Source organism: Phascolarctos cinereus, unplaced genomic scaffold, assembly GCF_003287225.1.
Source record: "Phascolarctos cinereus isolate Bilbo 61053 unplaced genomic scaffold, phaCin_HiC Scaffold_2;HRSCAF=192, whole genome shotgun sequence".
In the NCBI taxonomy this organism is placed as follows: Eukaryota; Metazoa; Chordata; class Mammalia; order Diprotodontia; family Phascolarctidae; genus Phascolarctos; species Phascolarctos cinereus.
The window spans coordinates 248,577,476-248,593,085 of NW_027555625.1; the positions used below are offsets into that span (position 1 = coordinate 248,577,476).

General features: G+C 38.8%; 1 long non-coding RNA gene across 2 annotated transcripts in view; it reads left to right on the top strand.

Annotated features, from left to right (window-relative positions):
• Window positions 1-15,610, top strand: part of LOC110205184 (uncharacterized) — a 194,367-nt gene that overhangs the window by 47,064 nt on the left and 131,693 nt on the right. The window contains exon 4 of one of the 2 annotated variants that reach the window (XR_002323518.2): window positions 2,445-4,557. The exons of the other annotated variant lie outside the window; for it this stretch is intronic. This is a non-coding gene — a long non-coding RNA (uncharacterized LOC110205184). Of the gene's footprint in view, window positions 1-2,444; window positions 4,558-15,610 lie in introns of those variants that run through there. 2 annotated transcript variants of the gene reach the window in all.

Genomic DNA, 15,610 nt, shown 5'->3' on the forward strand with positions numbered 1-15,610 from the left:
AACTGAACAAATAGGGTTAAGGGACTTGACTAGGGTCACGCAGCTAGTAAGTGTCTAAGGCTGGATTTGAGTTTTCCTGACTCTAGGCCCTGTACTCTATCCACTGCACCACTTAACTGCCCCCAAAGCTTGCTACTTGACCATCTGTTCAGTCATGTCTAACTCTTCACGACCCAGTGGACCATATTGTACGAAAGTTTTTCTTGGGAGAGATGCTGGAGTGGCTTGCCATTTCCTTCTCCAGTGGATTAAGACAAATAGAGGTTAAGTGACTTGCCTAAGGTCACACAGTGTCTGAGGCAAAATTTGAACTCAGGTCTTCCTGACTCCAGGCCCAGTGCTCTATCCACTGAGCCATCAAGCTGCATAGTAACTCCAAAGACTTAGAGTCAAGATGACCCAAGTTCAAATCTTTCCTTAAATATTTATTAGCTGTGTGACCCTGGGCAAGTCACTTAAGTTCTCTGTGCCTCAGTTTCCTCATATGTAAAATGCAGATAATGATACTGCCTACCTTACAGGGTTGTTGTGAGGATCGAGTAAGATAACATATGTAAAGCACTTTGTAAACCTTAAAGTGTTATACCAGTGTTAGCTGTTGTTGTTGTTGTTGTTATTATTATTCACTCTCTCCTCAGACGCTTCACTATAGCCTGGAGGTAACTTTCCTCAGCAAGGTTCTAAGACTATCTTTGAGCTCATCATTTCTTATACCTTTTGTATCTAATCATAGCTATGGGGGGAGGGGGAAAGAAGAAAAAAAAGGAAAAAAGGGGGAAAAAGAAATTTACCCGATAACTTTATTATATATTTAAATGGGATATCAAGTTGTACATAATAGATTTGCAGTTTCACATGCAATCATCTTTTTTTTTTATTATACTATGTTATGGAAATGCTTGTTTTATTCCATAAATTAAAAATAAAATAAATTTTAAAAATACTATGTCAGTGGAGCACAATCTCTGGCAGGTCCCATCAAGCTCGAAAGGCTGGGGGTGTAGTTCTAGATGAGGAGTGGGCACTGGTTGTCCAAGGACCCCTCTTAGACATGTTCAGAGAGACTCATTAGCAGGTTGACTGCAGGAGGATTATATACATTTTTTTCCCCAAGCACAGCAACTATGGCCTAAGTTGTGGAGGGATTGACATCTGTGTCCTTTGAGAGAGTACCCACATAGAGCTCTGAAGTATTGAATATTATCAGAACCAGAATTAATGTAGAACTTTATAAAACACTTTTCACGCATGATATTGCCTCTGTCTCTTAGAACCAGTATGACCCTGGCCAAGTCACTTATAATAGCTAGTATGGTGCCTTCAAACTGTAAAGCACTTTACATATATCCTTTGACTCCCACAAGAACACTGGGAGGTTGGTGCTATTATTATCTCCATTTTTACAAATGAGCAAACTGAGCCTGAGGAGGTTAAGGAGGTGATTTGTCCAGGGCAATAGAGCTAGTAAGTGTCAGAGGCAGGATTGGAACTCGGGTCTTTCTGACTCTGTGTCTAGCACTCTAGCCACTGTGCCACCTGACTGCCTCTCTGAGTCTTAGTTTCCTCATCAGTAAAATGAGATTGGACTAGGTGGCTTCTGAGTTCCCTTCCAGATCTAATTCTATGACCTCATTGGATCCTGAGGACATCCCTTTGAGGTGAGTACAAAGCAAATCTTGGACCTTGCCTAAAACTACCCAATAAGTGAGAAGAGCTGGGGTTTGAACCCAGGTTCTCTGATTCTAGATCCAGTGCTCTTGATACCACCTCATGGCTGCCTAAAGGTCCTATTATGCCCATTTAATAGAGGGCAAGATTAGGACCCAGAGAGAAGTGATTTACCTATAGTCACACAGCTAGTAAGTGTCAGAGAGGATCTGAACTTATCTTGCCTGACATCAATTCCGGTATTATTTCTACTGTACCATGCTCCTTCTCCACATTTATATAAGCTCATATTTATGTGCTGCTTTACAGTTTGCAAAATAATTTCTATGTGATAAGTTGTTGTTGAATTATTTTAGTAATGTCCAACTCTCCATGAGGCCATTCAGGGTTTTCTTGACAGAGATAGTAGAGTAGTTTGCCATTTCCTTCTCTAGCGCATTTTACAGATGAGGAAACTGAGGCAAATAGGGTTAAGTGACTTGTTCAGAGTCACACAGCTAGGAGGTATCTGAGGCAGGATTTGAATTCAGATCCTCCTGACTAAAGGGCCAGTGTTCTATCCACTGGGCCACCTAGCTACCCCGTGTGATAAATAGTGCAAGTATTATTCTCCCAATTTTACAAATGAGAAAAATGGCTATCAGAATGGGCTTCTCAAGGTTACATAGGAAGTAAGTGGCAGAGGTCAGAACTCAAACTTCAGTATTCTGAGTCTTATGATTTCAAGTCTAGTGTTCTTCCTTCCACACTAACAGCTTTTCATTGCTTCTGTTTAGTTCCCAGAATGATTTACCCCAGAGAAGATGCCTGGTTATCTTCTTGAAGCATTCATGCCTCCACCATGTGGACCAGTGTGAGAGCACCTCATGTGCAACTTCTTTTTTTTTTTTGTAAATTTATTTATTTATTTTTGGTTTTCAACATTCACTTCCACAAAATTTTGAGTTCCAAATTTTCTCCCCATCTTTTCCTTCCCCCCACCCCAAGACGGCATGTAAATGAATATAGGCTCAACATATACATTGATATTAAACCTATTTTTACATTAGTCATGTTGTAAAGAATAATTAATACCAATGAGAGAAACAATGAGAAAGAAGAAACCAAAAAAAAGAGAAAAAGCAAATAATATGCTTCTATCTGCATTCAGACTCCATAGTTCTTTTTTCTGGATGTGAACAGCATTTTCCATCATGAGTCTTTTGGAGTTCACATACAGCTTTGACGTGTAATTTTGATCTGTGCTTTCTCTGAATCACAAGTATCAGATGTATTTACCTGAAAAAGGGTCTTAGACCATGAGCTCCTTGAGAGAAATGACTGTTTTTGCCTTTCTTTATATCCACTGTGCTTAACATAGCAGCCTAGCACATGGTAGGTGCTTAGTGAAAGCTAATTTACTGACTGACTGACTGAGTTCCAGGCCCTCATATTGTAAATGTGAAGAGACACATATTTTTCTGTTCCATCTCACCTGGCCCTGATAGGGGCCTTTCACGCAGGATATAGTAAAGTCTAGGGATGCTATAGTCATGCTCTGGGATGATTGTGTTTAGGATTCAGAGAAAGACAAAATGGACTCAAACAGTAGTGTCTGGTCTTGTACTGAAAGAATTGCTATCAATACTCAGTTCAGGTTTTACTACCCAGGGAGGCACCTATGATCTTTAGAAGCAGTATGGCATAGTAAATAGAGTTTGGGGTTTAAAGGCAGTAGCCCTAGGCTTAAACCTTATGTTTTCTAGTTATGTGGCCATAGGAAAGACACTTAACCTCTCAGTCTCAGTTTCCTCATCTGTAAAGTAGGAACAACAATATTTGTATGACCCATCTCACTGATCTGTCATGAAAAAAGTGTTTAGTAAACCTTATAGTGCTATAGAAGGAAAGTGAATCATTATCTCCTGAGGTTAAGATTTTTTGATATGTTGTAATATATTATTTATGCATATTTATGGATTTAAATGTAAATTAAATGTTTGAATTTGTATTCATGCATTTAAGAATCCTGGCAGATGATTTTTTTTAAAGCGTATTCAGTCCCACATAAACACAGAGGACAACTTTGTAGCTTTTAAAAATTCATTTCTCCCAATTTCTTAAAGAAAAAGATATATCTCCACTTGGGGTATTTCTATGTCTGAATGTTTCTTCTACCTCTCCTGGGACTTGTTTCCATAAAATGCTCTTGCAGGTTCGGGGGGATTTAGCAACAAAGATCACATTTGTTAGAGGAAGCTTTTCCCTGTTTACCATCAGGCTCTTCCCCTCAAATTACTTTGTCTCCTGTGAGATGACACCAAAGCTTCCCTTCAAACCACGAAATATCTCTAACTCCTATTTTAACTAGGTGGTGTAGTGGATAGAGTGCCCAGCCCAAAGTCTTTCTGACTCTTCTTCCTGAGTTCAAATCTGGCCTTAGATATTTATTAGCCATGTGACCCTGGACAAGTTACTTAACTCTGTTTGCCCTAGTTTCCTTATCTGTAAAATGAAACAGAGAGGGAAATCGTAAGCCACTCTAGTACCTTTGCTAAGAAAACCCCAAATGAGGTCACAGAGAGTCAGACATGACTGCAAAACAACTAAACAACAGTTATCCTTGCTTTTGCCATATCCATCTATTAGACTGTGAGCTCCATGAAGGCAAGAACTAGGTCTTAGCTAAATTTGGTGTCACCTTCAGCATTGAGCATAGTGCTCTGCATACTGTAGGTCCTTAATAAAAGTTTGTTTCAAACTTTTATTCAAACAGGGATCTTAGTTTCTTTACTTTGGGAGTTCAAAGCCCCATTTCTCCTCCTGACACTTTTATCTCTTCTGTGTACAACAAAAACTTAGATTGTCTGATACTATAAATGAAATGGAAAATTAAAATTTTAAACTATCTATAGAAAACAAAGGTATGTGAATTCATTATCCTCTTTCCTCCAAAATTATCCCCCCCTTCCAAACTTCCCTATTGCTGTCCAAATTACTAGCATCCTACTAGTAAGCTAAGCTCTCAAGCTAGAAGTCGACCTTGGCTCCTTGCTCTCCCTCACTACCTCATGCAGTCTGCTGCCAACGTCTACTGATTTCACCTTTGTTACATCTCTCTCATATGCTTCCTTCACTTTTTTGACACTACCACCACCCCGGCACAGGCCCTCATCACCTCACATCTGGACTACTGCATTAGACTTCTATTTGGCCTCTTTGCCACATGTGTCTCTCTACCCGACTCCATCCTCCATTCACCTTCCAAAATGTACAGTTCTGACCATGTCACTCCTCCCTGTCCACACTTTGTTGTTTAGTTGTGTTCAACTCTTTGTGACTCTGTTTGGAATTTTCTTGGCAAAGATACTGGAGTGGTTTGCCATTTCCTTCTCCAGATTATTTTATGGATGAAGAACTGAGGCAAACAGGGTTAAGTGACTTGCCCAGGGTCACATAGCTAGTAAGTGTCTGAGGCCAGATTTGAACTCAGGAAGATGAATCTTTCTGACTTCAAGCCTGGCACTCTATCCACTGCACCACCTAACTGCCCTCCCCCAAACACACATACACACACACATACACACACACACACACACACACACACACAAACGCACACACAATATGCTCGAGGCTCTCTATCACCTCCAGAATCAAATATAAAACCCTTTTTGGCATTTGAAGCCCTTCATAACCTGTCCCTGCAACTTTTAAGTTTTTTTATATGTTTACAACCTCTCATACACTCTGTGATCCAGTGACACCAGGCACCTTGCTATTCCTCAGACAGGACATGCCATATCCCAGTTCTAGGCATTTTCACTGGCCAGGCCCTCACTTGTCTCCTACCAGTCACCCAGACTCACAAATTAAGGATCAGCCTCAACTCCTCCCTCTCCACCACCACCACCACCACCACCACCTCCAGTCTGTTGCCAAGGTCTATTGATTTAACCTTTGTAATGTCTGTCACATGTTCCTCCTTCTCTCTCCTGACACTACCACCATGCTAGTATCTCATCACTTCATGCCTTGACTATGGCAATAGTTTCTATGACACAAGTTTCTTCCCACTCCAGTACATCCTGAACTCAGCTGTCAAAGCAATCTTCCAAATGTGCAGGTCTGATCATGTCACTCTCTCCCCACCCCCCACTAGTAAACTCCCATGACTCCCTTTCTCCTCTAGGATCAGATATGAAGTCTTATTTACACCCAATTACTCTTCAATCCAGTGCCACAGGCTTCCTTGCCATTCCTCCAATGTGAGACTCCTTCTCCAGTTCTGTGCCTTTACAAGTGCTATCTCCCATGCCTGGAATTCTCCCCCATAATTGTTTCATATTGTGTCTTCTGTTAGATGGTGACCTTCTTGACAGTGGGGACTTTCTTTGTATGTCCCACACTAGCACAATGCCTGGCATAGTGTAGGCACTTAGTAAGTGTTTGTTTAGTTATTGACTTATGATAAGAAGCTGTAATATTGACTATACACTGAAGGAATTAACAGGCCCTTGAAAGGCCAAACTGGATTATATGATAGAAAATGAGCCCTTTGGTACACTACTCTTCGTCTGTGTGTGGATATTGGCTACCCATGAAGTTGGGTCTGAGCTGGGAATTGTCAGTCTGTTGGCAGTGTTCCGGTGAGATTGATCTTGAAACCTGTGCAGCATGGGTGTAAAAAATTAAACTAGAGGCAAGGAACTCAGTGAGAAGGCTGCTGTAGCTACCCAAGTGAGCTGTGAGGTGGTGAGAAAAAGATACTGACATGGGGAACTAAAGGGAAGGGATGGGCATTAGTCACATTACAAAAGAAGAATCAATGAAGTTTAGTGGCTGTTTGGTGGAAGGGGGTGATGAAAAAAAAAAGGACACCAGGGTGAAACTGAATAAAATACCAAGGACAGCTGCATTCCATTCTATTCATCTGATCTGATTGGAAGCAGGTAAGGAGTTATGTACAAAGGGTTTGCCCCAAAGAAGGTAACAATGGGTGGGATTCACAAATAGTTCTATTTAGGTTTGATGTCAGAAAAAAAAAAAACCTTCCTCACCATTAGAACTGTACAAAAGTGGAATGGGGCAGCTAGGTGTTGTAGAGGATAGAGTACCAGGCCTAGAGTCAGGAACACCTGAGTTCAAATTTGGCCTGAGACACTTATCAGCAATATGACCTTTGGCAAGTCACTTAACCCTACTTACTTCAAATAACTCCAGTATCTGCCAAGAAAACCCCAAATACGGTCATGAAGAGTTGGACACAATTGAAATGATTAAATAACAACAATAAAAAAGAAGAATAAGCTACCTCAAGAAGTGGTAGATTCTTCCTCCAGGGAGGTCTTTTTTTTTCTTTTAAATAGTTTTTTAAATTTATTTCCAATTACATGTAAAATGATTTTAATATTTTTTAGATAAAATTTTGGGTTACAAATTTTCTCCTTCCCTTTTTTTTTTTTTTGCAAATTTTGCCCCCTCCCTAGTGTGGTAAATAATTTGATAGATTATATATTTGCAATCATGTAAAATATATTTCCATATTAATCAACTTGTGAAAAAAGAAACAGAACAAAAGGGAAAAACAGGAAAAAATAATTTGCATTCAGACTTCATCAGTTCTTTCTCTGGATGTGAAAATTATTTTTTCATCATAAGTCCCTTGCAATTGTCTTGAATTATTATATTGTTAAGAAGAGACAAGTTAATCTTAGTTGATCATCACACAATGTTGCTGTTACTGTTTCCAACATTCTCCTGGTTCTGTTCACTTCACTCAGCATCAATTCATACAAATCTTTCCAGATTTTTTTGAAATCATCCTGATTATCATTTCTTATAGCGCAATAGTTATTCTATTACATTCATATAGCACAATTTGTTCAGCCATTCCCCAATTGATTGGTATCCCCTCAATTTCCAATTCTTTGCCACCACAAAAAGAGCTGCTATAAATATTTTTGTGGGTCCTTTCCCCTGTATCTCTTTTGGATACAGAGCTAGTTGTGTTATTGCTGGATCAAAGGGATCCACAGTTTGGTTGCCCTTTGGGCATAGTTCCAAGTTGCTCTCCAGAATGATTGGATAAGTTTACAACTCCATCAGTTAGTCCATTAGTGTCCCAGTTTTCCCATATCTTCATCAAGTTATCATTTTCCTTTTCTGTCATATTAGCCAATCTGATAGGTATGAGGTGCTACCTTGGGGTTGTTTTAATTTGAATTTCTCCAATCAATAGTGATTTAGAATATTTTTTTCATATGACTATAGATAGCTTTGATTTCTTTGAAACCTGCCTGTTCATATCTTTTGACCATTTATTAACTGGGGAATGACTTATGTTCTTATAAATTGACTCAATTCTGTACATATTTGAGAAATGAGGTCTTTATCAGAGACACTTGCTGTAAAAATTGTTTCCTTGCTTTCTGTTGCTTTTCTTCTGATCTTGGTTACATTGGTTTTGTTCATGCAAACCTTTTTAATTTAATACAATAAAAATTATCCATTTTACATACTGTAATGCTCTCTCTTATTTGGTCATAAATTCTTTCCCTTCTCCATAAATCTGATGAGTAGTCTATTTATTGCTCTCCTAATTTGCTGATGGCATCAGCCCTTATGTCTAAATCATGTGCACATTTTGACTTTATTTTGGTATACAGTGTAAGATGTTGGTCTATAGTTATTTTTTGCCATACGATTTCCTAGTTTTCCCAGCAGTTTTTGTCAAATAGTAAGTTCTTGTCCCAGAAGCTGAGGTCTTTGGATTTACCAAATAATAGATTACCATAGTCGTTTACTATGGCGCCTTGTGTATCTAATCTATACCACTGATCTACCACTCTATTTCTTAGCCAGTACCAAATAGTTTTGGTGATTGTCACTTTATAATATATTTTGAGATCTGATATGTACAGCTACCTTCCTTTGCATTTTTTCATTAATTCTCCTTGTGTTCTTGATCTTTTATTCTTCCAGATGAATGTTGTTATTATTTTTTCTAGCTCTATAAAATAATATTTTGGTAGTCTGATTAGTATGGAACTGAATAAGTAAATTAATGTAGGTAGAATTGTCATTTTTATTATATTGGCTTGGCTTACTCATGAGCAATTGATTTTTTTTTTCAATTGTTTAGATCTGATTTTATTTGTGTGAAAAGTATTTTGTGATTGTGTTCATATACTTCCTGGGTTTGTCTTGGCAGGTAGACTCCCAAGTATTTTATATTGTCTAGAGTTATTTTAAAAGGAATTTTTCTTTCTATCTCTTGCTGCTGGGCTTTGTTGGTAATATATAGAAGTGCTGATGATTTATGTGGGTTTATCTAATATCCTACAACTTTGCTAAAGTTGTTCATTATTTCAAGTATTTTTTAGTTGATTCCCTACGATTCTCTAAAATACCATCATGTCATTTGCAAAAAGTGATAGCTTTATTTTCCCGTTGCCTACTCTAATTCCTTCAATTTCTTTTTCTTCTCTTATTGTAAAAGCTAACATTTCTAGTACAGTATTGAATGATAGAGGTGATAATAGGCATTCTTATTTCACCCCCAATCTTCTTGGGAAGGCTTCTAGTTTACCTCCATCACAAATAATGCTTGCTGATAGTTTTAGATAGATACTACTTATCATTTTAAGGAAAGCTGCATTTATTCCTGTGCTCTCTAGTGTTTTTAATAGGAATGGGTGCTGTATTTTGTCAAAAGCTTTTTCTGCATCTATTGAGATAATCATACAATTTCTGTTGGTTTTCTTATTGATATGGTCAATTATGCTAATAGTTTTCCTAATATTGAACCAGCCCCTCCAGGGAGGTCTTTAAGCAGAGGCAGAATGACCATTTGCTGGGTCTATTAGAGTGGGGATTCCTCTTGGGTTGGATTAAATGGCTTTTGAGGTCCCTCCCATCTCTCCAAATAATTCTATGAATTGACTCCTATGAGTTTCTGGAGAAAACACAAGTAGTTAAGATATTTTCATGGTCCTTCAGTCACATTGGTCCTTTTCACATAGATTATCACATCATGGAAGTGTTTGTAAATTTCTTACTATGTCAAAAGAAAAGTTAAACTAATCTTTGTCTCAAGAAGGTCAAAAGAATATATCTAGAGTATGACGTCTAGTTCTTAGACTTACATTTTCAGGGCATTGATGAGCCAGAGCCCATCTAGAGGAGGATGACTGAAATGAGAAGGAAACTTAAACTGATTTCATATGTGGATCAGTTGAAAAATCTGGGGATGTTTAGTCTGGAGACTAGAAGACTTATAAAAGACCTGATAGCTGTTTTCAGGTAATTCAAGTATTGTTATATGGATGAAAGATCATCAGGGTCCCATGACCTCTGGTTGAAATATTCCCAAGATTTCTGACATGGGCACACCTGAAAGAACAGGGAAAAGGCTAAGCTAGTGTTGTGGAGGATATAGCTGTCCCTGACATAATGACAGAGTTATCACTGCCACATCATTTATGTGTTTTCTGTGCCTAAGACCCTGTACATCTCACAGCATAGTCTAGCATGTAGGGTATCCCCAAAGACATACATAATAAGCATGACACCAGAGGCTTAACAGGGAAAGCTACCCCGGAAAAACAGACCATACAGCTCTGAAATGAGCTGACTGACTGCCTTCTTCCAAAGCCCACATCCCTGAACCAACAATAGAATGGGCTAGACTTTCCAACTTCAGTCCAAATGTTTCTTTTTCTTTTCTTTTATAAATTTTTCTTTTATCTTACATCTTGCTTTATAAAAAGTTTCTTTGCTTTTATCTGCTGCCTACAGGCAGTTCTAGAGTGGAAGAGAGATTGGTAGCTTCCCTCCCCAATAAGCTATTCTCTAGGCAGTAGGTGGTTCAGTGGATAGAGTGACAGGCCTGGAGTCAGGAAGACTCATCTTCCTGAGTTCAAATCTGGCCTCTGGCACTTCCTCACCGTGAGACTCTGGGCAAGGCACTAAGTCCTATTTGCCTCAATTTCCTCATCTATAAAATGATCTGGAGAAGGAAATGGCAAACCACTCCAGTATCTTTGCCACGAAAATCTCAAATGGGGTCACGAAGAGTCAGACACAACTGAAAATGACTGAACAGCAGCATAAGCCATTCCCTACTATATCTGCCTTTTTGCCACCCTCACAGCTAAGTTGCCCTGGCTTCTAATGTAGTAACACATTCTGTGCAGGAGCAGGGCTAGGACCAAGTACCAGAAGTTATAAGGAGGAATGTTTGCCATAATGTAGAGTTGACCGTGCTAACAATCAGAGCTCTCCAACAATGGAATGATCTACCACCTGAGGTAGTAGATCACTTGTCACCAAATGTGTGCTCAAGAAGAGACTGGGCATTTATCAAGAATGCCATAGAGGGATTCCTGCAATGACAGTAAGTTTGGACTCAGTTACATCTAAAATCACACCTAGCTCCCAAAACTCATGTGAAATTGGGGTACTTAAATACAAAACTTCCTGATGACTTAGTATTTATGACCATAAAGTCATGGGCTGTCCTGGTTTATTTACCTTTGAAAAATCTTTGGAAAGAGGCTTACTTAGCAAAGAGTGTGAATGCTGGAACTTAGATTTAGAAATAGACCTTAGAAATAAACTTGTTAAGCTTTCTTATTTTGTAGAAAAAAGGAAACCAAGATCCAGAGAAATCAAATGGCTTGTCCAAGGTCACAAAGGTAAAAAATACACAAATCAGCATTCAAACCCAAGTCATCTTACTCCAAATGTCATATTTTTTCCTTTATATACCACACCATCTTCCTAACTGGAAAGAAAATGTTTAGCTTACCTGAGAATGTTGAGCTCTTTGTTACTATAATGTGTGGGATTCCTTATTAGCAATAACTTGAAGTTAACATCTAATTTTTTGTGATTTCATTGGCACTTTCTTCATTGGTGCCAGTAGCACCTCCTCTATGCCCAAGTAGGTTATTTTACCAGTCACTGTGACCAAACAATGCCACCGCTAGCAGACACACTTTTGGTGACAAGCCTCTCTGCTCTTCACTGATTTGGTCTTTTGATGACTGCCACAGTTAACCATTAGGTTCTGACAATGCCTTTCCAGCTTTGTAATGAGTGCTCAATTCATTCAATTTGACAAACATTTAAGTGTTTACTATGTACCCAGCATTGTAGTTGATGCTCTACTGGCATGATGTTAGAAACACCAGGTCATCTTAACACCATGGTGGGAGGCATTGGAAGAGGACATCAGTGGACCATTATGAATGATCAACATCCTATCTCTAAGTAGTCTCTAGGTCTTCCTCCAAGCAGTGTTTTGTCACATTTGATTAGTTATTCATTTGTGTTACTATGCATAAATACAAATAATATGCCTTGCCATGTTTGCATCCTGTCTCCTCAATGAACACTCAGAGATTGTAGCAGTGCCTGATCCCTTTCCCTTCCCAGCCCCCAGCATAATGCCTTGCCCACAGAAGATGCTCACTCAACCTTTGATGTTGTTGATGTTACTGATGTCCTGCATTTCTTTTAGACCCTTCCTTAATGTAGACTTTTCACCAACTGGGATTGCCAAACCTCCCATTTGTCTGAGTTAGGGAGGCCTGGCTGTGGGCCAGCTTTCTAAACATAGTAGTCTCCAATGGAATAAAGTAGTCAAGAAATGCATGAACACAGTTACCTTAGGCTGGAGAGATTTACCTTAGGGTGGCCCAGCCTCCTTCTAGACAAGTTTAGAGCTGGAATTGTTTGCTCATATGTGGGCAAATTGCTCTTGTAGACCAGGTGGTTAAAGAACTTTTAAAAATTTAATTCTCGTAGAGAGGACTGTGTCACATATTTCTCAGAGTGTGATTTGGCTTCAGATAAAGGTGAGTTCCCCATCTAACCTCATTGATTTGCTGAAGCACCAAATTACCCACCAGCACTTGATCTATCCTTGGTGGTAGATAATTAGCTTTTGTGTGAGCCTCATCTGAGAGTGACTTTTTTTTGGGGGGGAAGCAAAAGGAGGGAGGGTGACTGCTTGTTTTTCTGAAATAACAAAAGTAGAGTTTTGATAAATTGATCTTAATATAATCTGATGACATTTTAGGTATTAGAGAAGTCAGCATCCCACTACCCTCACTTACATTTCTTGGCTATTACTTTATATATATTTTGTATTTAATTACCTATATTTTTATTATTACTGTACCACTCCCCCCTGCCATGTGATTTCTGTTATGGAATTTTAGGTCTTTTTATCTCTAGCACATAACACTGGTGCACAGTAGGAGCTTAATACATATTTGTTCAATTGAATTGAACTGAATCAAATTAACCTCTCTGATATGTAGCACTACAGAATCTCACAACACGAATGCAGATAGTAACATTTTAAAAGGGGAGAATCACAACTGGTTGATACTCAGTTGTATTGGGCCCTGGGGCTCTGAGGCTACATTTTGTTTTAGTCTGATGGTCCTTGGGTCCTTTGGCTTTTTCTCAGACATGAAATAAGGTATGTAATTACATAGTAATTAAAAGATGCTTGCTGATTACTAACCATGAAGCTAGAGGGAGGAGGAATCTCCATTAGATCCCTAACCAATCGAGCATACAGATTTGCTGTTCTCACCATTGATTCCACAGCCCAGAAGAGACCATCACTTTGTCATCTATGGATTTAATAGGAAGGAGCTCCTCCTATTTGAGACGGGAGTGAAAACAGCCAAATGATCAGGGAAAAAAAATTTTTTTAGACAAAAAGTACCCTGCCTGTGTATGCTTCATTTCTCTACTGTGGCAGGGATTGGAGAATCTTTCTTTACTTTTTCCACTGGAGAAATGAGCATTCAAAGTAAAGCAATGAGAAATTCTACACTGGAAATTTCTAAATGAAGTGTTACTGTATCTTCAAGCCTGAATAAGTTGATTCAATAACTGAATAAATCAGATGCCTCTTTCAAATGCAAAACTGACATAGTTTCCAACAGCTATCTGTTAATAAAGCATATTCATCTGCTAATCTGTGCCTTCCTGCTAAGTTCCCCTCTCATGCATAAAAGTATCAAATCAATAGCCAAATGCTATGGCAAAGTGAACATGAGCTATTAGAAATATTGTCATCACCATTTCCATAAATCGCTTTTTTAATTGGCTTTGCTTTCTTTCTCTTTTTCTTTCTTTAGACTTCGCATGTTACTAGCTTTTCTCAGACACAAAGCTTAAGTCCAAAGGGGAAGCAACTAGATCAGCAGCTGTCTCAGGGAATGCGAAGAGGAAGCAGGTGCATAGGACACCTGGCATGAGATATACCTGGTCTTCATGCAAGCAAGCCTCTTCTTCCCACTTCTATTTTGGGAAACTCCATCCTTTATCCCTGATTTTAATCCAGTGGGGGCAGGCAGAGATGTAGAGTGGAAGCAAAAGCAGGAGAGCCTCTGATTTTTCCTGGGTATTAAGCAATTAAGGAAAGCATGGGAGTGCTTTTAAAAACCAGGTTTTGTGACTGTTTCTGTATAAAGCCAGGATTGCCTTCATCACTCTGGCAGCCCAAAGTCCTCGCCCCTTCTCCAGCCCTGAACCATCAGCTGATCGATAGAATTCTCTTGTGGACCGATTTAACAAACGGTTGTTTTGTAGGCTGGAGAAAATTGTTTCTCTTCTAATAATTCGCTAATTTGCTTAACTTTCACAGATTGCAAACAGCTCTCTTCTCCACACAAAGATTTCTAAACAACCCCCTTGACAATTTCCTAGAGAAGGGAGAGGAAAGGGGAATTAATAACTTTAGCTGGATGAGGCATAAGGTCTTTCATTGTTGACCTTTGAACCACAGTTCAGACTCGAAAATGAAAACAGGAACCTAGGCTCTGTTTCCTGAGGGACTAAGGATTTACAATAACCACTGTTCCTTGGTAATTATTCCAATGTTATGTCTTCCATAAATTAGTTAACACTCTTTTTAGAGCCTCCTGGTGCCTTTCTCTTTGGTATTTTGATGGGCCTGTGATCTCATCAATGTGGATACCTCTTTTACCAGTGCAGATCTCAACCCTTCCCCGTTATCCTGATCCTATGCAATTCTGGAATATGCTTTTCCAAAAATTCTCCAGTGCACTGCATGCATCCCTTTGATTTTTAAAAAATTATAAATATCTTTTGTTTTTACATTATCTTCATTTCCAAATATATTCTTCCCCCTTCTCTACCTGGAAGGCCAGCCTTTATTACAAAGAATTAAAAAGAAAAAGAAGGAAAAAGCAATCCAGAAAAATTGATCAACAAATTAATTGAGTCTGGAAGTAGATGTAATATTAGACATCTATAGTTCACTACCTCTGCAAAGAAGAAAGGGATGTGAATTTTCTCATCCCTTCAAGAAAGAAACTTGTTCATTATAATGACAGTTCGTTTTTGGTTCGATTTGGTTTCCTATTTACATTATTGTAAGTCATTGTGAATATTGTTTTCCTGGTTCTGCTTATTTTATTTATGTTCACATGCAAACTTCCAATGCTTCTCTGAATTCTTCCTATTTATCATTTCCTATGGCACAGTCATTTTCCACTAAATTCATATATCCTCAGCTTCTCTTCATGGTTTGAGACTACTAATATAACACTGGAGCTGTCAATCTGTTGGCTTTTTTGTGCCCTCAGCCCCCAGAGCAGTTGTCCTCATCAGATGACATTCACCCTTGTATCATGCCTATTTATACCCAAGTCATAACCCTTTTAGTGGAATGCAGGCTCCTTGGATGAGGACTTGTGGCATATCTATCTTTGCAACTCCAACTCCCAACACAAGCCTTATTATTTTCACTACATGATTATTCTCTCTCTTTTTCTGGTCTTGTATCACATTAATTAGTTAGCAATCAACAGATATCATTTTAGCACTGGGGATAGAAAAAAAAACCACCAGGCTGCCTTTCAAGGAGCTCATAGTCAAATCAGGAATACAAGATGCAAGTGGCTATGTATAAACA